The sequence below is a fragment of the Mixophyes fleayi genome, chromosome 10, assembly GCF_038048845.1.
Source record: "Mixophyes fleayi isolate aMixFle1 chromosome 10, aMixFle1.hap1, whole genome shotgun sequence".
Lineage (NCBI taxonomy): Eukaryota > Metazoa > Chordata > Amphibia > Anura > Limnodynastidae > Mixophyes > Mixophyes fleayi.
Window position 1 is genome coordinate 43,202,432 of NC_134411.1, and position 23,472 is coordinate 43,225,903.

At 36.4% G+C, this 23,472-nt stretch overlaps 11 non-coding genes across 11 annotated transcripts; all 11 read right to left on the minus strand.

Moving 5' to 3' along the window:
* Positions 1–102: 102 nt before the first annotated feature.
* TRNAQ-CUG (transfer RNA glutamine (anticodon CUG)) lies at positions 103–174 on the minus strand. Its single transcript has one exon. It is a non-coding gene; the product is annotated as a tRNA-Gln (tRNA).
* Positions 175–1,935: 1,761 nt separating this feature from the next.
* On the minus strand, positions 1,936–2,007 carry TRNAQ-CUG (transfer RNA glutamine (anticodon CUG)). The gene has a single exon. It is a non-coding gene; the product is annotated as a tRNA-Gln (tRNA).
* A 3,688-nt stretch (positions 2,008–5,695) lies between these two features.
* TRNAQ-UUG (transfer RNA glutamine (anticodon UUG)) lies at positions 5,696–5,767 on the minus strand. The gene has a single exon. It is a non-coding gene; the product is annotated as a tRNA-Gln (tRNA).
* A 1,994-nt stretch (positions 5,768–7,761) lies between these two features.
* Positions 7,762–7,833, minus strand: TRNAQ-UUG (transfer RNA glutamine (anticodon UUG)). The gene has a single exon. It is a non-coding gene; the product is annotated as a tRNA-Gln (tRNA).
* A 1,994-nt stretch (positions 7,834–9,827) lies between these two features.
* TRNAQ-UUG (transfer RNA glutamine (anticodon UUG)) lies at positions 9,828–9,899 on the minus strand. Its single transcript has one exon. It is a non-coding gene; the product is annotated as a tRNA-Gln (tRNA).
* Positions 9,900–11,894: 1,995 nt separating this feature from the next.
* TRNAQ-UUG (transfer RNA glutamine (anticodon UUG)) lies at positions 11,895–11,966 on the minus strand. The gene has a single exon. It is a non-coding gene; the product is annotated as a tRNA-Gln (tRNA).
* A 1,995-nt stretch (positions 11,967–13,961) lies between these two features.
* Positions 13,962–14,033, minus strand: TRNAQ-UUG (transfer RNA glutamine (anticodon UUG)). Its single transcript has one exon. It is a non-coding gene; the product is annotated as a tRNA-Gln (tRNA).
* Positions 14,034–16,028: 1,995 nt separating this feature from the next.
* On the minus strand, positions 16,029–16,100 carry TRNAQ-UUG (transfer RNA glutamine (anticodon UUG)). The gene has a single exon. It is a non-coding gene; the product is annotated as a tRNA-Gln (tRNA).
* Positions 16,101–18,095: 1,995 nt separating this feature from the next.
* TRNAQ-UUG (transfer RNA glutamine (anticodon UUG)) lies at positions 18,096–18,167 on the minus strand. Its single transcript has one exon. It is a non-coding gene; the product is annotated as a tRNA-Gln (tRNA).
* Positions 18,168–20,138: 1,971 nt separating this feature from the next.
* Positions 20,139–20,210, minus strand: TRNAQ-UUG (transfer RNA glutamine (anticodon UUG)). Its single transcript has one exon. It is a non-coding gene; the product is annotated as a tRNA-Gln (tRNA).
* A 1,996-nt stretch (positions 20,211–22,206) lies between these two features.
* On the minus strand, positions 22,207–22,278 carry TRNAQ-UUG (transfer RNA glutamine (anticodon UUG)). Its single transcript has one exon. It is a non-coding gene; the product is annotated as a tRNA-Gln (tRNA).
* Positions 22,279–23,472: the final 1,194 nt, after the last annotated feature.

Here is a 23,472-nt window from a genome sequence, read left to right on the forward strand (position 1 = left end):
TTGTGCCTCTTGTATTTGTTTAATTTTGTCTCTGTTAGCTAGATTTCCATACATTGAACTGTATTTACCTCTTCATTTCCATCTATAGGAAAAATTCTATCAAGGTCCCACTGAGATTTGAACTCAGATCGCTGGATTCAGAGTCCAGAGTGCTAACCATTACACCATGGCACCAACTGTGTAAAATCTGACTTGTTTATTCCTTTAGGACTGGAGCACCCGTGTCTGCCTATAAGGTTGTATCTTCTTATTGGAATAATTTGTTTTCGCCTGCTTCATTCTGGTTTAAAACTATTGCGTACACAGTACGGATAAATATTTCATTTTCTCTTAACATAAAATACATCTTACCTTTTGATTTTTATTATGTTGAACAAACTTAAAAGTACAAAAAATACAGATAACACTTTTAGGAAAAGTATTTGAAATGTAATTACCAGATAGAAACTCTCTATATTGTATCGCCCTTTGGTGCTTGTCCAAATACTAATGAATAGATTGCTATGGCTTAAATGGTGTCTATGCATACCGTTCAGACCATGAAAGCAAAAAGCGGCATCAAAAAAAATTGTACTTGTGCCTTTGGATGTATAGGTTCATTATCTATCAATTGAAGCGATGGGAGATTTCCATATAAGATCTTTTCCAGCATATTTGAGCACTGTGACTAAAATCTACTACATTACATTTAAAACATATTTCTATCTGTCCCACAATCGTTATAGTTCTGTGATATTATTACTAAAAAAGCAGCAAGTATTAACATTTACCAATGGTTTTCTTAACATCCTGCTGCATAACACGTTTCTGAATAACTGATCCCATACCCATATAATAACGTCTATGTGTTGGACAGCTGTGTGTGGTCACCTTCATGTACAATCCTCTTTTGGACAAAGTGCTGCAGGAAACTTAGGAGACTCATCTCCTGGGGATCCCAGCTATCTGAAGCAGAGTGCCAATAGGATTTGATCAGGCTGATATGTATCTTGGGGAAAGTGAGGCTGCCCATAAGTCTCCCATATTGCTCAAAAGAATGCTTCGACTGAGTTCTTAGAGCAGAATGTAGGGACTTGTTATTCCTGTATTTCAAGTTCACAGCAATTGCTTCCAAGATTCAGGTAATAGGAGGAAAATCATCATCGGAGACCAAGCAAGATACTGCAGACTAATCAAAAAGTGGACATCCACGTTAAAAGACTATCCCATGATGTGAAATCAGACTGAAGAGCTAGAATGCCAGAAATCTACAGAATTCACCACTGATTCCCCCAACCAAGCTCATGCAGAATTTTCTTTCATATGTTTTCAGTTTAGTATCTTGTTTTAGCTAACTTTTCTTTGAATTATCCTGCAACAGTAAATGCTTCTGCTTTGAATTAAAATCTGTTTTATATATACTGTTAGCATGGTGTTTATCCTTTATTGATATAGTGTCTGCATATTATAGTGTTTTACAAATCAGAATTTATCCATTCTCATTAGTCCCTGTCCCATTGGGGTGTTCAGTCTAAATTCTCTACCACACAGGAACCCTGGGCTATTTTTTATCAGAGGCAAAATAGCATATTTGTATGTTTTTTGGACTGTACTTGGGCAGGGGCACCTGGGTAAAAGCTATCCTAGTATTTAGAAGAAATACAAACCCCACAGTAGTGGATTATGGTCTGTTTTTCAATTGGACCCATCTGAGGCAGCAGTGTTAACTACTTTGCTCTGTAACAACAATCTTAATAGACATGCATAGTATTGCATGGAGTGTCACTGTTTTATTTTATTTTTTTAAATTCTTACCTCATGAATAATTTAGCTGTTTATTCAGAAAATGCTATTTTGTGCCTCTTGTATTTGTTTAATTTTGTCTCTGTTAGCTAGATTTCCATACATTGAACTGTATTTACCTCTTCATTTCCATCTATAGGAAAAATTCTATCAAGGTCCCACTGAGATTTGAACTCAGATCGCTGGATTCAGAGTCCAGAGTGCTAACCATTACACCATGGCACCAACTGTGTAAAAGCTGACTTGTTTATTCATTTAGGACTGGAGCACCCGTGTCTGCCTATAAGGTTGTATCTTCTTATTGGAATAATTTGTTTTCGCCTGCTTCATTCTGGTTTAAAACTATTGCGTACACAGTACGGATAAATATTTCATTTTCTCTTAACATAAAATACATCTTACCTTTTGATTTTTATTATGTTGAACAAACTTAAAAGTACAAAAAATACAGATAACACTTTTAGGAAAAGTATTTGAAATGTAATTACCAGATAGAAACTCTCTATATTGTATCGCCCTTTGGTGCTTGTCCAAATACTAATGAATAGATTGCTATGGCTTAAATGGTGTCTATGCATACCGTTCAGACCATGAAAGCAAAAAGCGGCATCAAAAAAAATTGTACTTGTGCCTTTGGATGTATAGGTTCATTATCTATCAATTGAAGCGATGGGAGATTTCCATATAAGATCTTTTCCAGCATATTTGAGCACTGTGACTAAAATCTACTACATTACATTTAAAACATATTTCTATCTGTCCCACAATCGTTATAGTTCTGTGATATTATTACTAAAAAAGCAGCAAGTATTAACATTTACAAATGGTTTTCTTAACATCCTGCTGCATAACACGTTTCTGAATAACTGATCCCATACCCATATAATAACGTCTATGTGTTGGACAGCTGTGTGTGGTCACCTTCATGTACAATCCTCTTTTGGACAAAGTGCTGCAGGAAACTTAGGAGACTCATCTCCTGGGGATCCCAGCTATCTGAAGCAGAGTGCCAATAGGATTTGATCAGGCTGATATGTATCTTGGGGAAAGTGAGGCTGCCCATAAGTCTCCCATATTGCTCAAAAGAATGCTTCGACTGAGTTCTTAGAGCAGAATGTAGGGACTTGTTATTCCTGTATTTCAAGTTCACAGCAATTGCTTCCAAGATTCAGGTAATAGGAGGAAAATCATCATCGGAGACCAAGCAAGATACTGCAGACTAATCAAAAAGTGGACATCCACGTTAAAAGACTATCCCATGATGTGAAATCAGACTGAAGAGCTAGAATGCCAGAAATCTACAGAATTCACCACTGATTCCCACAACCAAGCTCATGCAGAATTTTCTTTCATATGTTTTCAGTTTAGTATCTTGTTTTAGCTAACTTTTCTTTGAATTATCCTGCAACAGTAAATGCTTCTGCTTTGAATTAAAATCTGTTTTATATATACTGTTAGCATGGTGTTTATCCTTTATTGATATAGTGTCTGCATATTATAGTGTTTTACAAATCAGAATTTATCCATTCTCATTAGTCCCTGTCCCATTGGGGTGTTCAGTCTAAATTCTCTACCACACAGGAACCCTGGGCTATTTTTTATCAGAGGCCAAATAGCATATTTGTATGTTTTTTGGACTGTACTTGGGCAGGGGCACCTGGGTAAAAGCTATCCTAGTATTTAGAAGAAATACAAACCCCACAGTAGTGGATTATGGTCTGTTTTTCAATTGGACCCATCTGAGGCAGCAGTGTTAACTACTTTGCTCTGTAACAACAATCTTAATACACATGCATAGTATTGCATGGAGTGTCACTGTTTTATTTTATTTTTTTAAATTCTTACCTCATGAATAATTTAGCTGTTTATTTAGAAAATGCTATTTTGTGCCTCTTGTATTTGTTTAATTTTGTCTCTGTTAGCTAGATTTCCATACATTGAACTGTATTTACCTCTTCATTTCCATCTATAGGAAAAATTCTATCAAGGTCCCACTGAGATTTGAACTCAGATCGCTGGATTCAGAGTCCAGAGCGCTAACCATTACACCATGGCACTAACTGTGTAAAATCTGACTTGTTTATTCCTTTAGGACTGGAGCACCCGTGTCTGCCTATAGGGTTGTATCTTCTTATTGGAATAATTTGTTTTCGCCTGCTTCATTCTGGTTTAAAACTATTGCGTACACAGTACGGATAAATATTTAATTTTCTCTTAACATAAAATACATCTTACCTTTTGATTTTTATTATGTTGAACAAACTTAAAAGTACAAAAAATACAGATAACACTTTTAGGAAAAGTATTTAAAATGTAATTACCAGATAGAAACTCTCTATATTGTATCGCCCTTTGGTGCTTGTCCAAATACTAATGGATAGATTGCTATGGCTTAAATGGTGTCTATGCATACCGTTCAGACCATGAAAGCAATAAGCGGCATCAAAATAGTTTTTACCAAAGTGATCGATGGAGTTTGATTTTGACTAATGTACAAGCTCCATTTCACTTCCAGTGAATGTAGCCTAGGACAGCTCAGAGCCCTAAAATTGTACTTGTGCCTTTGGATGTATAGGTTCATTATCTATCTATTGAAGCGCTAGGAAATTTCCATATAAGATCTTTTCCAGCATATTTGAGCACTGTGACTAAAATCTACTACATTACATTTAAAACATATTTCTATCTGTCCCACAATCGTTATAGTTCTGTGATAATATTACTGAAAAAGCAGCAAGTATTAACATTTTACCAATGGTTTTCTTAACATCCTGCTGCATAACACGTTTCTGAATAACTGGTCCCATACCCATATAATAACGTCTATGTGTTGGACAGCTGTGTGTGGTCACCTTCATGTACAATCCTCTTTTGGACAAAGTGCTGCAGGAAACTTAGGAGACTAATCTCCTGGGGATCCCAGCTATCTGAAGCAGAGTGCCAATAGGATTTGATCAGGCTGATATGTATCTTGGGGAAAGTGAGGCTGCCCATAAGTCTCCCATATTGCTCAAAAGAATGCTTCGACTGAGTTCTTAGAGCAGAATGTAGGGACTTGTTATTCCTGTATTTCAAGTTCACAGCAATTGCTTCCAAGATTCAGGTAATAGGAGGAAAATCATCATCGGAGACCAAGCAAGATACTGCAGACTAATCAAAAAGTGGACATCCACGTTAAAAGACTATCCCATGATGTGAAATCAGACTGAAGAGCTAGAATGCCAGAAATCTACAGAATTCACCACTGATTCCCACAACCAAGCTCATGCAGAATTTTCTTTCATATGTTTTCAGTTTAGTATCTTGTTTTAGCTAACTTTTCTTTGAATTATCCTGCAACAGTAAATGCTTCTGCTTTAAATTAAAATCTGTTCTATATATACTGTTAGCATGGTGTTTATCCTTTATTGATATAGTGTCTGCATATTATAGTGTTTTACAAATCAGAATTTATCCATTCTCATTAGTCCCTGTCCCATTGGGGTGTTCAGTCTAAATTCTCTACCACACAGGAACCCTGGGCTATTTTTTATCAGATGCCAATTAGCATATTGGTATGTTTTTTGGACTGGATTTGGGTAGGGGCACTTAAGGAGAAGCTTTCCTTGCACAATAAGGAATTTCAAACTCCACAATAGTGGATTATGGTCTGGGTTTCAATTGGATCCATGTGAGGCAGCAGTGCTAACTACTTTGCACCGTACCAACCATCTCAGTACACATCTATGGTATTGCATGGAGACTCTCTGTTTTGTTTTATTTCATATCTTACCGCATGAATAATTTAGCTGATTATTCAGACAATACTGTTTTGTGTCTCTTGTATTTGTTTTCTTTTGTCTCTGCTAGCTAGAGTTACATATATAGAATTGTGCTCACATTTCATATGACATCTTTAAGAAAAACAAAAGCAGGGTTCCACTGAGATTTGAACTCAGATCGCTGGATTCAAAGTCCAAAGTGCTAACCATTACACCATGGAACCAACTGTACATTGCATTTTAAATATTCCTTTAGGACTGCATTACCAGTGTTTGCCAATAGGGCTGCATCTTCTTATTGGAATAATTTGTTTTCATCTGCTTCTTTATGGTGTTATACTATTGCGTACACAGATTGGATGAACATTTCAATTTCTCTTAACATAAAATACATCTTACCTTTTCATTTTTATTATGTTGAACAAAGTTAAAAGTACAAAAAATCCAGATTACAATGTTAGGAAATCCATTTGAAATGTTATTACCAGATAGAAACAACCTAAATTGTATCTCCCTTTGCTGCTTGTCCAAATATAAATGGTTAGATTACTATGACTTGTATGGTTTCTCTGTATACCGTGCAGACTATGATAGCAATAAGCAGCATCAAAATAGTTTTTGCCAAAGTGATCAATGCATTTCGATTTTGAATAATGCCCCAGCTCCATTTCCCTTCCAGTGAATGTAGCCTAGGACAACGGAGACCCCTAAAATTGCAATTGTGGCATTGAATGCACAGGTTCGTTATCTATTAATTGAAGCACTGGGAGTTTTCTATATAAGGTCTTTTCCAGTATATTTGTGCACCATGACTAAAATCTACTACTACAATACATTTAAAATATATCCCTGTCTGTCCCAAAATGTCTTTGGCATTCCATTCCTTATTGAAGTGTTTATCATTACTCTTCACAATCACTGTAGGTGGAAACTCTAGCTCACCATCTATGTGTGATATTATTACTGAAAAAGCAGCATGTATTTACATTTTTCCACTGGATTATCTTGACATCCTGTTGCATAAGCAGTGTCTGTATAACAGATCCCATACCCATATAGTAATGTCAATGTGTTGGAAAGCTGTGTGTGGTCAACTTCACAGACAATCCTCTTTTGGACAAGTCTTGTAGCAAATTTAGGAGCCTAATCTCCTGGGGTTCTCAGCTATCTGAAGCAGAGTGCCAATAGGATGTGATCAGGCTGATAGGTTCCTTGGGGAGAGTAAGGCTGCCCATAAGTCTCCCTTATTGCTCAAAAGAATGCTTTGATTGAGGTTCATAAAGTGGAATGTATGGACTTGTTAGCCCTGTACTTCAAGCTCACCGTAATTGGTTCCAGGATTCAGGTATTAGGAGAAAAACCATCATCGGAAACAAAGTAAGAAACTGCACAGTAATCAAGAAGTGGACTTCCACTCTACAAGACTGTCCTGTGATTAAAAATATCCCAAACTAATAACCAGATTGCTAAGGAATAGAAGCCATTTGGTTTCAACAACATGTGAAATCAGACTGAAGAGCTTGAAAGCCAGAATGCTAGCCAATTCACCACAAATTCCCACACCCAAGCTCATGCAGAAATGTTTTCATAAGGTTTTCAGTTTAGTATCTTGTTTTAGCTACCTTTTATATGAAATATACTGCAGCAGTAAATTCTTCTGCTGTGCATTAAATCTGTTTTATATACTGTTAACATGGTGTTTATCCTTTATTGAAATAATGGCTGAATAATATACAGTGTTTTACGAATAACAATTTATCTATTCTCATTAATCCCTGTCCCAGTGAGGTGTCAAGTCTAAATTCTCTAATACACATGCATACTGGGCTCAATTTTATCACTTGCCAATTAGCATATTGGTATGTTTTTTGGACTGGATTTGGGCAGGGGCATTTGGGGAGAAGCTATCCTTGCACAATAAGGAATTTCAAACTCCACAATAGTGGATTATGGTCTGGGTTTCAATTGGATCCATGTGAGGCAGCAGTGCTAACTACTTTGCACCGTACCAACCATCTCAGTACACATCTATGGTATTGCATGGAGACTCTCTGTTTTGTTTTATTTCATATCTTACCGCATGAATAATTTAGCTGATTATTCAGACAATACTGTTTTGTGTCTCTTGTATTTGTTTTCTTTTGTCTCTGCTAGCTAGAGTTACATATATAGAATTGTGCTCACATTTCATATGACATCTTTAAGAAAAACAAAAGCAGGGTTCCACTGAGATTTGAACTCAGATCGCTGGATTCAAAGTCCAAAGTGCTAACCATTACACCATGGAACCAACTGTACATTGCATTTTAAATATTCCTTTAGGACTGCATTACCAGTGTTTGCCAATAGGGCTGCATCTTCTTATTGGAATAATTTGTTTTCATCTGCTTCTTTATGGTGTTATACTATTGCGTACACAGATTGGATGAACATTTCAATTTCTCTTAACATAAAATACATCTTACCTTTTCATTTTTATTATGTTGAACAAAGTTAAAAGTACAAAAAATCCAGATTACAATGTTAGGAAATCCATTTGAAATGTTATTACCAGATAGAAACAACCTAAATTGTATCTCCCTTTGCTGCTTGTCCAAATATAAATGGTTAGATTACTATGACTTGTATGGTTTCTCTGTATACCGTGCAGACTATGATAGCAATAAGCAGCATCAAAATAGTTTTTGCCAAAGTGATCAATGCATTTCGATTTTGAATAATGCCCCAGCTCCATTTCCCTTCCAATGAATGTAGCCTAGGACAACTGAGACCCCTAAAATTGCAATTGTGGCATTGAATGCACAGGTTCGTTATCTATTAATTGAAGCACTGGGAGTTTTCTATATAAGGTCTTTTCCAGTATATTTGTGCACCATGACTAAAATCTACTACTACAATACATTTAAAATATATCCCTGTCTGTCCCAAAATGTCTTTGGCATTCCATTCCTTATTGAAGTGTTTATCATTACTCTTCACAATCACTGTAGGTGGAAACTCTAGCTCACCATCTATGTGTGATATTATTACTGAAAAAGCAGCATGTATTTACATTTTTCCACTGGATTATCTTGACATCCTGTTGCATAAGCAGTGTCTGTATAACAGATCCCATACCCATATAGTAATGTCAATGTGTTGGAAAGCTGTGTGTGGTCAACTTCACAGACAATCCTCTTTTGGACAAGTCTTGTAGCAAATTTAGGAGCCTAATCTCCTGGGGTTCTCAGCTATCTGAAGCAGAGTGCCAATAGGATGTGATCAGGCTGATAGGTTCCTTGGGGAGAGTAAGGCTGCCCATAAGTCTCCCTTATTGCTCAAAAGAATGCTTTGATTGAGGTTCTTAAAGTGGAATGTATGGACTTGTTAGCCCTGTACTTCAAGCTCACCGTAATTGGTTCCAGGATTCAGGTATTAGGAGAAAAACCATCATCGGAAACAAAGTAAGAAACTGCACAGTAATCAAGAAGTGGACTTCCACTCTACAAGACTGTCCTGTGATTAAAAATATCCCAAACTAATAACCAGATTGCTAAGGAATAGAAGCCATTTGGTTTCAACAACATGTGAAATCAGACTGAAGAGCTTGAAAGCCAGAATGCTAGCCAATTCACCACAAATTCCCACACCCAAGCTCATGCAGAAATGTTTTCATAAGGTTTTCAGTTTAGTATCTTGTTTTAGCTACCTTTTATATGAAATATACTGCAGCAGTAAATTCTTCTGCTGTGCATTAAATCTGTTTTATATACTGTTAACATGGTGTTTATCCTTTATTGAAATAATGGCTGAATAATATACAGTGTTTTACGAATAACAATTTATCTATTCTCATTAATCCCTGTCCCAGTGAGGTGTCAAGTCTAAATTCTCTAATACACATGCATACTGGGCTCAATTTTATCACTTGCCAATTAGCATATTGGTATGTTTTTTGGACTGGATTTGGGCAGGGGCATTTGGGGAGAAGCTATCCTTGCACAATAAGGAATTTCAAACTCCACAATAGTGGATTATGGTCTGGGTTTCAATTGGATCCATGTGAGGCAGCAGTGCTAACTACTTTGCACCGTACCAACCATCTCAGTACACATCTATGGTATTGCATGGAGACTCTCTGTTTTGTTTTATTTCATATCTTACCGCATGAATAATTTAGCTGATTATTCAGACAATACTGTTTTGTGTCTCTTGTATTTGTTTTCTTTTGTCTCTGCTAGCTAGAGTTACATATATAGAATTGTGCTCACATTTCATATGACATCTTTAAGAAAAACAAAAGGAGGGTTCCACTGAGATTTGAACTCAGATCGCGGGATTCAAAGTCCAAAGTGCTAACCATTACACCATGGAACCAACTGTACATTGCATTTTAAATATTCCTTTAGGACTGCATTACCAGTGTTTGCCAATAGGGCTGCATCTTCTTATTGGAATAATTTGTTTTCATCTGCTTCTTTATGGTGTTATACTATTGCGTACACAGATTGGATGAACATTTCAATTTCTCTTAACATAAAATACATCTTACCTTTTCATTTTTATTATGTTGAACAAAGTTAAAAGTACAAAAAATCCAGATTACAATGTTAGGAAATCCATTTGAAATGTTATTACCAGATAGAAACAACCTAAATTGTATCTCCCTTTGCTGCTTGTCCAAATATAAATGGTTAGATTACTATGACTTGTATGGTTTCTCTGTATACCGTGCAGACTATGATAGCAATAAGCAGCATCAAAATAGTTTTTGCCAAAGTGATCAATGCATTTCGATTTTGAATAATGCGCCAGCTCCATTTCCCTTCCAATGAATGTAGCCTAGGACAACTGAGACCCCTAAAATTGCAATTGTGGCATTGAATGCACAGGTTCGTTATCTATTAATTGAAGCACTGGGAGTTTTCTATATAAGGTCTTTTCCAGTATATTTGTGCACCATGACTAAAATCTACTACTACAATACATTTAAAATATATCCCTGTCTGTCCCAAAATGTCTTTGGCATTCCATTCCTTATTGAAGTGTTTATCATTACTCTTCACAATCACTGTAGGTGGAAACTCTAGCTCACCATCTATGTGTGATATTATTACTGAAAAAGCAGCATGTATTTACATTTTTCCACTGGATTATCTTGACATCCTGTTGCATAAGCAGTGTCTGTATAACAGATCCCATACCCATATAGTAATGTCAATGTGTTGGAAAGCTGTGTGTGGTCAACTTCACAGACAATCCTCTTTTGGACAAGTCTTGTAGCAAATTTAGGAGCCTAATCTCCTGGGGTTCTCAGCTATCTGAAGCAGAGTGCCAATAGGATGTGATCAGGCTGATAGGTTCCTTGGGGAGAGTAAGGCTGCCCATAAGTCTCCCTTATTGCTCAAAAGAATGCTTTGATTGAGGTTCTTAAAGTGGAATGTATGGACTTGTTAGCCCTGTACTTCAAGCTCACCGTAATTGGTTCCAGGATTCAGGTATTAGGAGAAAAACCATCATCGGAAACAAAGTAAGAAACTGCACAGTAATCAAGAAGTGGACTTCCACTCTACAAGACTGTCCTGTGATTAAAAATATCCCAAACTAATAACCAGATTGCTAAGGAATAGAAGCCATTTGGTTTCAACAACATGTGAAATCAGACTGAAGAGCTTGAAAGCCAGAATGCTAGCCAATTCACCACAAATTCCCACACCCAAGCTCATGCAGAAATGTTTTCATAAGGTTTTCAGTTTAGTATCTTGTTTTAGCTACCTTTTATATGAAATATACTGCAGCAGTAAATTCTTCTGCTGTGCATTAAATCTGTTTTATATACTGTTAACATGGTGTTTATCCTTTATTGAAATAATGGCTGAATAATATACAGTGTTTTACGAATAACAATTTATCTATTCTCATTAATCCCTGTCCCAGTGAGGTGTCAAGTCTAAATTCTCTAATACACATGCATACTGGGCTCAATTTTATCACTTGCCAATTAGCATATTGGTATGTTTTTTGGACTGGATTTGGGCAGGGGCACTTAAGGAGAAGCTATCCTTGCACAATAAGGAATTTCAAACTCCACAATAGTGGATTATGGTCTGGGTTTCAATTGGATCCATGTGAGGCAGCAGTGCTAACTACTTTGCACCGTACCAACCATCTCAGTACACATGTATGGTATTGCATGGAGACTCTCTGTTTTGTTTTATTTCATATCTTACCGCATGAATAATTTAGCTGATTATTCAGACAATACTGTTTTGTGCCTCTTGTATTTGTTTTATTTTGTCTCTGCTAGCTAGAGTTACATATGTTGAATTGTGTTCACATTTCATATGACATCTTTAAGAAAAAACAAAAGCAAGGTTCCACTGAGATTTGAACGCAGATCGCTGGATTCAAAGTCCAAAGTGCTAACCATTACACCATAGAACCAACTGTACATTGCATTTTAAATATTCCTTTAGGACTGCATTACCAGTGTTTGCCAATAGGGCTGCATCTTCTTATTGGAATAATTTGTTTTCATCTGCTTCTTTATGGTGTTATACTATTGCGTACACAGATTGGATGAACATTTCAATTTCTCTTAACATAAAATACATCTTACCTTTTCATTTTTATTATGTTGAACAAAGTTAAAAGTACAAAAAATCCAGATTACAATGTTAGGAAATCCATTTGAAATGTTATTACCAGATAGAAACAACCTAAATTGTATCTCCCTTTGCTGCTTGTCCAAATATAAATGGTTAGATTACTATGACTTGTATGGTTTCTCTGTATACCGTGCAGACTATGATAGCAATAAGCAGCATCAAAATAGTTTTTGCCAAAGTGATCAATGCATTTCGATTTTGAATAATGCGCCAGCTCCATTTCCCTTCCAATGAATGTAGCCTAGGACAACTGAGACCCCTAAAATTGCAATTGTGGCATTGAATGCACAGGTTCGTTATCTATTAATTGAAGCACTGGGAGTTTTCTATATAAGGTCTTTTCCAGTATATTTGTGCACCATGACTAAAATCTACTACTACAATACATTTAAAATATATCACTGTCTGTCCCAAAATGTCTTTGGCATTCCATTCCTTATTGAAGTGTTTATCATTACTCTTCACAATCACTGTAGGTGGAAACTCTAGCTCACCATCTATGTGTGATATTATTACTGAAAAAGCAGCATGTATTTACATTTTTCCACTGGATTATCTTGACATCCTGTTGCATAAGCAGTGTCTGTATAACAGATCCCATACCCATATAGTAATGTCAATGTGTTGGAAAGCTGTGTGTGGTCAACTTCACAGACAATCCTCTTTTGGACAAGTCTTGTAGCAAATTTAGGAGCCTAATCTCCTGGGGTTCTCAGCTATCTGAAGCAGAGTGCCAATAGGATGTGATCAGGCTGATAGGTTCCTTGGGGAGAGTAAGGCTGCCCATAAGTCTCCCTTATTGCTCAAAAGAATGCTTTGATTGAGGTTCATAAAGTGGAATGTATGGACTTGTTAGCCCTGTACTTCAAGCTCACCGTAATTGGTTCCAGGATTCAGGTATTAGGAGAAAAACCATCATCGGAAACAAAGTAAGAAACTGCACAGTAATCAAGAAGTGGACTTCCACTCTACAAGACTGTCCTGTGATTAAAAATATCCCAAACTAATAACCAGATTGCTAAGGAATAGAAGCCATTTGGTTTCAACAACATGTGAAATCAGACTGAAGAGCTTGAAAGCCAGAATGCTAGCCAATTCACCACAAATTCCCACACCCAAGCTCATGCAGAAATGTTTTCATAAGGTTTTCAGTTTAGTATCTTGTTTTAGCTACCTTTTATATGAAATATACTGCAGCAGTAAATTCTTCTGCTGTGCATTAAATCTGTTTTATATACTGTTAACATGGTGTTTATCCTTTATTGAAATAATGGCTGAATAATATACAGTGTTTTACGAATAACAATTTATCTATTCTCATTAATCCCTGTCCCAGTGAGGTGTCAAGTCTAAATTCTCTAATACACATGCATACTGGGCTCAATTTTATCACTTGCCAATTAGCATATTGGTATGTTTTTTGGACTGGATTTGGGCAGGGGCACTTAAGGAGAAGCTATCCTTGCACAATAAGGAATTTCAAACTCCACAATAGTGGATTATGGTCTGGGTTTCAATTGGATCCATGTGAGGCAGCAGTGCTAACTACTTTGCACCGTACCAACCATCTCAGTACACATGTATGGTATTGCATGGAGACTCTCTGTTTTGTTTTATTTCATATCTTACCGCATGAATAATTTAGCTGATTATTCAGACAATACTGTTTTGTGCCTCTTGTATTTGTTTTATTTTGTCTCTGCTAGCTAGAGTTACATATGTTGAATTGTGTTCACATTTCATATGACATCTTTAAGAAAAAACAAAAGCAAGGTTCCACTGAGATTTGAACTCAGATCGCTGGATTCAAAGTCCAAAGTGCTAACCATTACACCATAGAACCAACTGTACATTGCATTTTAAATATTCCTTTAGGACTGCATTACCAGTGTTTGCCAATAGGGCTGCATCTTCTTATTGGAATAATTTGTTTTCATCTGCTTCTTTATGGTGTTATACTATTGCGTACACAGATTGGATGAACATTTCAATTTCTCTTAACATAAAATACATCTTACCTTTTCATTTTTATTATGTTGAACAAAGTTAAAAGTACAAAAAATCCAGATTACAATGTTAGGAAATCCATTTGAAATGTTATTACCAGATAGAAACAACCTAAATTGTATCTCCCTTTGCTGCTTGTCCAAATATAAATGGTTAGATTACTATGACTTGTATGGTTTCTCTGTATACCGTGCAGACTATGATAGCAATAAGCAGCATCAAAATAGTTTTTGCCAAAGTGATCAATGCATTTCGATTTTGAATAATGCCCCAGCTCCATTTCCCTTCCAATGAATGTAGCCTAGGACAACTGAGACCCCTAAAATTGCAATTGTGGCATTGAATGCACAGGTTCGTTATCTATTAATTGAAGCACTGGGAGTTTTCTATATAAGGTCTTTTCCAGTATATTTGTGCACCATGACTAAAATCTACTACTACAATACATTTAAAATATATCCCTGTCTGTCCCAAAATGTCTTTGGCATTCCATTCCTTATTGAAGTGTTTATCATTACTCTTCACAATCACTGTAGGTGGAAACTCTAGCTCACCATCTATGTGTGATATTATTACTGAAAAAGCAGCATGTATTTACATTTTTCCACTGGATTATCTTGACATCCTGTTGCATAAGCAGTGTCTGTATAACAGATCCCATACCCATATAGTAATGTCAATGTGTTGGAAAGCTGTGTGTGGTCAACTTCACAGACAATCCTCTTTTGGACAAGTCTTGTAGCAAATTTAGGAGCCTAATCTCCTGGGGTTCTCAGCTATCTGAAGCAGAGTGCCAATAGGATGTGATCAGGCTGATAGGTTCCTTGGGGAGAGTAAGGCTGCCCATAAGTCTCCCTTATTGCTCAAAAGAATGCTTTGATTGAGGTTCTTAAAGTGGAATGTATGGACTTGTTAGCCCTGTACTTCAAGCTCACCGTAATTGGTTCCAGGATTCAGGTATTAGGAGAAAAACCATCATCGGAAACAAAGTAAGAAACTGCACAGTAATCAAGAAGTGGACTTCCACTCTACAAGACTGTCCTGTGATTAAAAATATCCCAAACTAATAACCAGATTGCTAAGGAATAGAAGCCATTTGGTTTCAACAACATGTGAAATCAGACTGAAGAGCTTGAAAGCCAGAATGCTAGCCAATTCACCACAAATTCCCACACCCAAGCTCATGCAGAAATGTTTTCATAAGGTTTTCAGTTTAGTATCTTGTTTTAGCTACCTTTTATATGAAATATACTGCAGCAGTAAATTCTTCTGCTGTGCATTAAATCTGTTTTATATACTGTTAACATGGTGTTTATCCTTTATTGAAATAATGGCTGAATAATATACAGTGTTTTACGAATAACAATTTATCTATTCTCATTAATCCCTGTCCCAGTGAGGTGTCAAGTCTAAATTCTCTAATACACATGCATACTGGGCTCAATTTTATCACTTGCCAATTAGCATATTGGTATGTTTTTTGGACTGGATTTGGGCAGGGGCACTTAAGGAGAAGCTATCCTTGCACAATAAGGAATTTCAAACTCTACAATAGTGGATTATGGTCTGGGTTTCAATTGGATCCATGTGAGGCAGCAGTGCTAACTACTTTGCACCGTACCAACCATCTCAGTACACATGTATGGTATTGCATGGAGACTCTCTGTTTTGTTTTATTTCATATCTTACCGCATGAATAATTTAGCTGATTATTCAGACAATACTGTTTTGTGCCTCTTGTATTTGTTTTATTTTGTCTCTGCTAGCTAGAGTTACATATGTTGAATTGTGTTCACATTTCATATGACATCTTTAAGAAAAAACAAAAGCAAGGTTCCACTGAGATTTGAACGCAGATCGCTGGATTCAAAGTCCAAAGTGCTAACCATTACACCATAGAACCAACTGTACATTGCATTTTAAATATTCCTTTAGGACTGCATTACCAGTGTTTGCCAATAGGGCTGCATCTTCTTATTGGAATAATTTGTTTTCATCTGCTTCTTTATGGTGTTATACTATTGCGTACACAGATTGGATGAACATTTCAATTTCTCTTAACATAAAATACATCTTACCTTTTCATTTTTATTATGTTGAACAAAGTTAAAAGTACAAAAAATCCAGATTACAATGTTAGGAAATCCATTTGAAATGTTATTACCAGATAGAAACAACCTAAATTGTATCTCCCTTTGCTGCTTGTCCAAATATAAATGGTTAGATTACTATGACTTGTATGGTTTCTCTGTATACCGTGCAGACTATGATAGCAATAAGCAGCATCAAAATAGTTTTTGCCAAAGTGATCAATGCATTTCGATTTTGAATAATGCGCCAGCTCCATTTCCCTTCCAATGAATGTAGCCTAGGACAACTGAGACCCCTAAAATTGCAATTGTGGCATTGAATGCACAGGTTCGTTATCTATTAATTGAAGCACTGGGAGTTTTCTATATAAGGTCTTTTCCAGTATATTTGTGCACCATGACTAAAATCTACTACTACAATACATTTAAAATATATCACTGTCTGTCCCAAAATGTCTTTGGCATTCCATTCCTTATTGAAGTGTTTATCATTACTCTTCACAATCACTGTAGGTGGAAACTCTAGCTCACCATCTATGTGTGATATTATTACTGAAAAAGCAGCATGTATTTACATTTTTCCACTGGATTATCTTGACATCCTGTTGCATAAGCAGTGTCTGTATAACAGATCCCATACCCATATAGTAATGTCAATGTGTTGGAAAGCTGTGTGTGGTCAACTTCACAGACAATCCTCTTTTGGACAAGTCTTGTAGCAAATTTAGGAGCCTAATCTCCTGGGGTTCTCAGCTATCTGAAGCAGAGTGCCAATAGGATGTGATCAGGCTGATAGGTTCCTTGGGGAGAGTAAGGCTGCCCATAAGTCTCCCTTATTGCTCAAAAGAATGCTTTGATTGAGGTTCATAAAGTGGAATGTATGGACTTGTTAGCCCTGTACTTCAAGCTCACCGTAATTGGTTCCAGGATTCAGGTATTAGGAGAAAAACCATCATCGGAAACAAAGTAAGAAACTGCACAGTAATCAAGAAGTGGACTTCCACTCTACAAGACTGTCCTGTGATTAAAAATATCCCAAACTAATAACCAGATTGCTAAGGAATAGAAGCCATTTGGTTTCAACAACATGTGAAATCAGACTGAAGAGCTTGAAAGCCAGAATGCTAGCCAATTCACCACAAATTCCCACACCCAAGCTCATGCAGAAATGTTTTCATAAGGTTTTCAGTTTAGTATCTTGTTTTAGCTACCTTTTATATGAAATATACTGCAGCAGTAAATTCTTCTGCTGTGCATTAAATCTGTTTTATATACTGTTAACATGGTGTTTATCCTTTATTGAAATAATGGCTGAATAATATACAGTGTTTTACGAATAACAATTTATCTATTCTCATTAATCCCTGTCCCAGTGAGGTGTCAAGTCTAAATTCTCTAATACACATGCATACTGGGCTCAATTTTATCACTTGCCAATTAGCATATTGGTATGTTTTTTGGACTGGATTTGGGCAGGGGCACTTAAGGAGAAGCTATCCTTGCACAATAAGGAATTTCAAACTCCACAATAGTGGATTATGGTCTGGGTTTCAATTGGATCCATGTGAGGCAGCAGTGCTAACTACTTTGCACCGTACCAACCATCTCAGTACACATGTATGGTATTGCATGGAGACTCTCTGTTTTGTTTTATTTCATATCTTACCGCATGAATAATTTAGCTGATTATTCAGACAATACTGTTTTGTGCCTCTTGTATTTGTTTTATTTTGTCTCTGCTAGCTAGAGTTACATATGTTGAATTGTGTTCACATTTCATATGACATCTTTAAGAAAAAACAAAAGCAAGGTTCCACTGAGATTTGAACTCAGATCGCTGGATTCAAAGTCCAAAGTGCTAACCATTACACCATAGAACCAACTGTACATTGCATTTTAAATATTCCTTTAGGACTGCATTACCAGTGTTTGCCAATAGGGCTGCATCTTCTTATTGGAATAATTTGTTTTCATCTGCTTCTTTATGGTGTTATACTATTGCGTACACAGATTGGATGAACATTTCAATTTCTCTTAACATAAAATACATCTTACCTTTTCATTTTTATTATGTTGAACAAAGTTAAAAGTACAAAAAATCCAGATTACAATGTTAGGAAATCCATTTGAAATGTTATTACCAGATAGAAACAACCTAAATTGTATCTCCCTTTGCTGCTTGTCCAAATATAAATGGTTAGATTACTATGACTTGTATGGTTTCTCTGTATACCGTGCAGACTATGATAGCAATAAGCAGCATCAAAATAGTTTTTGCCAAAGTGATCAATGCATTTCGATTTTGAATAATGCCCCAGCTCCATTTCCCTTCCAATGAATGTAGCCTAGGACAACTGAGACCCCTAAAATTGCAATTGTGGCATTGAATGCACAGGTTCGTTATCTATTAATTGAAGCACTGGGAGTTTTCTATATAAGGTCTTTTCCAGTATATTTGTGCACCATGACTAAAATCTACTACTACAATACATTTAAAATATATCCCTGTCTGTCCCAAAATGTCTTTGGCATTCCATTCCTTATTGAAGTGTTTATCATTACTCTTCACAATCACTGTAGGTGGAAACTCTAGCTCACCATCTATGTGTGATATTATTACTGAAAAAGCAGCATGTATTTACATTTTTCCACTGGATTATCTTGACATCCTGTTGCATAAGCAGTGTCTGTATAACAGATCCCATACCCATATAGTAATGTCAATGTGTTGGAAAGCTGTGTGTGGTCAACTTCACAGACAATCCTCTTTTGGACAAGTCTTGTAGCAAATTTAGGAGCCTAATCTCCTGGGGTTCTCAGCTATCTGAAGCAGAGTGCCAATAGGATGTGATCAGGCTGATAGGTTCCTTGGGGAGAGTAAGGCTGCCCATAAGTCTCCCTTATTGCTCAAAAGAATGCTTTGATTGAGGTTCTTAAAGTGGAATGTATGGACTTGTTAGCCCTGTACTTCAAGCTCACCGTAATTGGTTCCAGGATTCAGGTATTAGGAGAAAAACCATCATCGGAAACAAAGTAAGAAACTGCACAGTAATCAAGAAGTGGACTTCCACTCTACAAGACTGTCCTGTGATTAAAAATATCCCAAACTAATAACCAGATTGCTAAGGAATAGAAGCCATTTGGTTTCAACAACATGTGAAATCAGACTGAAGAGCTTGAAAGCCAGAATGCTAGCCAATTCACCACAAATTCCCACACCCAAGCTCATGCAGAAATGTTTTCATAAGGTTTTCAGTTTAGTATCTTGTTTTAGCTACCTTTTATATGAAATATACTGCAGCAGTAAATTCTTCTGCTGTGCATTAAATCTGTTTTATATACTGTTAACATGGTGTTTATCCTTTATTGAAATAATGGCTGAATAATATACAGTGTTTTACGAATAACAATTTATCTATTCTCATTAATCCCTGTCCCAGTGAGGTGTCAAGTCTAAATTCTCTAATACACATGCATACTGGGCTCAATTTTATCACTTGCCAATTAGCATATTGGTATGTTTTTTGGACTGGATTTGGGCAGGGGCACTTAAGGAGAAGCTATCCTTGCACAATAAGGAATTTCAAACTCTACAATAGTGGATTATGGTCTGGGTTTCAATTGGATCCATGTGAGGCAGCAGTGCTAACTACTTTGCACCGTACCAACCATCTCAGTACACATGTATGGTATTGCATGGAGACTCTCTGTTTTGTTTTATTTCATATCTTACCGCATGAATAATTTAGCTGATTATTCAGACAATACTGTTTTGTGCCTCTTGTATTTGTTTTATTTTGTCTCTGCTAGCTAGAGTTACATATATTGAATTGTGTTCACAAACAAAAGCAAGGTTCCACTGAGATTTGAACTCAGATCGCTGGATTCAAAGTCCAAAGTGCTAACCATTACACCATAGAACCAACTGTAGAAATTGCAATTTGAGTATTCTTTTAGGAATGCAATACCAGTGTTTGCCAATAGGGCTGCATCTTCTTATTGGAATAATTTTTTTTCATCTGCTTCATTATGGTGTTATACTATTGCGTACACAGATTGGATGAACATTTCAATTTCTCTTAAAATAAAATACATCTTACCTTTTCATTTTTATTATGTTGAACAAAGTTAAAAGTACAAAAAATCCAGATTACAATGTTAGGAAATCCATTTGAAATATTATTACCAGATAGAAACAACCTAAATTGTATCTCCCTTTGCTGCTTGTCCAAATATAAATGGTTAGATTACTATGACTTATATGGTTTCTCTGTATACCGTGCAGACTATGATAGCAATAAGCAGCATCAAAATAGTTTTTGCCAAAGTGATCAATGGATTTCGATTTTGAATAATGCTCAAGCTCCATTTCCCTTCCAGTGAATGTAGCCTAGGACAACTGAGACCCCTAAAATTGCAATTGTGGCATTGAATGCACAGGTTCGTTATCTATTAATTGAAGCACTGGGAGTTTTCTATATAAGGTCTTTTCCAGTATATTTGTGCACCATGACTAAAATCTACTACTACAATACATTTAAAATATATCCCTGTCTGTCCCAAAATGTCTTTGGCATTCCATTCCTTATTGAAGTGTTTATCATTACTCTTCACAATCACTGTAGGAGGAAACTCTAGCTCACCATCTATGTGTGATATTATTACTGAAAAAGCAGCATGTATTTACATTTTTCCACTGGATTATCTTGACATCCTGTTGCATAAGCAGTGTCTGTATAACAGATCCCATACCCATATAGTAATGTCAATGTGTTGGAAAGCTGTGTGTGGTCAACTTCACAGACAATCCTCTTTTGGACAAGTCTTGTAGCAAATTTAGGAGCCTAATCTCCTGGGGTTCTCAGCTATCTGAAGCAGAGTGCCAATAGGATGTGATCAGGCTGATAGGTTCCTTGGGGAGAGTAAGGCTGCCCATAAGTCTCCCTTATTGCTCAAAAGAATGCTTTGATTGAGGTTCTTAAAGTGGAATGTATGGACTTGTTAGCCCTGTACTTCAAGCTCACCGTAATTGGTTCCAGGATTCAGGTATTAGGAGAAAAACCATCATCGGAAACAAAGTAAGAAACTGCACAGTAATCAAGAAGTGGACTTCCACTCTACAAGACTGTCCTGTGATTAAAAATATCCCAAACTAATAACCAGATTGCTAAGGAATAGAAGCCATTTGGTTTCAACAACATGTGAAATCAGACTGAAGAGCTTGAAAGCCAGAATGCTAGCCAATTCACCACAAATTCCCACACCCAAGCTCATGCAGAAATGTTTTCATAAGGTTTTCAGTTTAGTATCTTGTTTTAGCTACCTTTTATATGAAATATACTGCAGCAGTAAATTCTTCTGCTGTGCATTAAATCTGTTTTATATACTGTTAACATGGTGTTTATCCTTTATTGAAATAATGGCTGAATAATATACAGTGTTTTACGAATAACAATTTATCTATTCTCATTAATCCCTGTCCCAGTGAGGTGTCAAGTCTAAATTCTCTAATACACATGCATACTGGGCTCAATTTTATCACTTGCCAATTAGCATATTGGTATGTTTTTTGGACTGGATTTGGGCAGGGGCATTTGGGGAGAAGCTATCCTTGCACAATAAGGAATTTCAAACTCCACAATAGTGGATTATGGTCTGGGTTTCAATTGGATCCATGTGAGGCAGCAGTGCTAACTACTTTGCACCGTACCAACCATCTCAGTACACATCTATGGTATTGCATGGAGACTCTCTGTTTTGTTTTATTTCATATCTTACCGCATGAATAATTTAGCTGATTATTCAGACAATACTGTTTTGTGTCTCTTGTATTTGTTTTCTTTTGTCTCTGCTAGCTAGAGTTACATATATAGAATTGTGCTCACATTTCATATGACATCTTTAAGAAAAACAAAAGGAGGGTTCCACTGAGATTTGAACTCAGATCGCTGGATTCAAAGTCCAAAGTGCTAACCATTACACCATGGAACCAACTGTACATTGCATTTTAAATATTCCTTTAGGACTGCATTACCAGTGTTTGCCAATAGGGCTGCATCTTCTTATTGGAATAATTTGTTTTCATCTGCTTCTTTATGGTGTTATACTATTGCGTACACAGATTGGATGAACATTTCAATTTCTCTTAACATAAAATACATCTTACCTTTTCATTTTTATTATGTTGAACAAAGTTAAAAGTACAAAAAATCCAGATTACAATGTTAGGAAATCCATTTGAAATGTTATTACCAGATAGAAACAACCTAAATTGTATATCCCTTTGCTGCTTGTCCAAATATAAATGGTTAGATTACTATGACTTGTATGGTTTCTCTGTATACCGTGCAGACTATGATAGCAATAAGCAGCATCAAAATAGTTTTTGCCAAAGTGATCAATGCATTTCGATTTTGAATAATGCCCCAGCTCCATTTCCCTTCCAATGAATGTAGCCTAGGACAACTGAGACCCCTAAAATTGCAATTGTGGCATTGAATGCACAGGTTCGTTATCTATTAATTGAAGCACTGGGAGTTTTCTATATAAGGTCTTTTCCAGTATATTTGTGCACCATGACTAAAATCTACTACTACAATACATTTAAAATATATCCCTGTCTGTCCCAAAATGTCTTTGGCATTCCATTCCTTATTGAAGTGTTTATCATTACTCTTCACAATCACTGTAGGTGGAAACTCTAGCTCACCATCTATGTGTGATATTATTACTGAAAAAGCAGCATGTATTTACATTTTTCCACTGGATTATCTTGACATCCTGTTGCATAAGCAGTGTCTGTATAACAGATCCCATACCCATATAGTAATGTCAATGTGTTGGAAAGCTGTGTGTGGTCAACTTCACAGACAATCCTCTTTTGGACAAGTCTTGTAGCAAATTTAGGAGCCTAATCTCCTGGGGTTCTCAGCTATCTGAAGCAGAGTGCCAATAGGATGTGATCAGGCTGATAGGTTCCTTGGGGAGAGTAAGGCTGCCCATAAGTCTCCCTTATTGCTCAAAAGAATGCTTTGATTGAGGTTCTTAAAGTGGAATGTATGGACTTGTTAGCCCTGTACTTCAAGCTCACCGTAATTGGTTCCAGGATTCAGGTATTAGGAGAAAAACCATCATCGGAAACAAAGTAAGAAACTGCACAGTAATCAAGAAGTGGACTTCCACTCT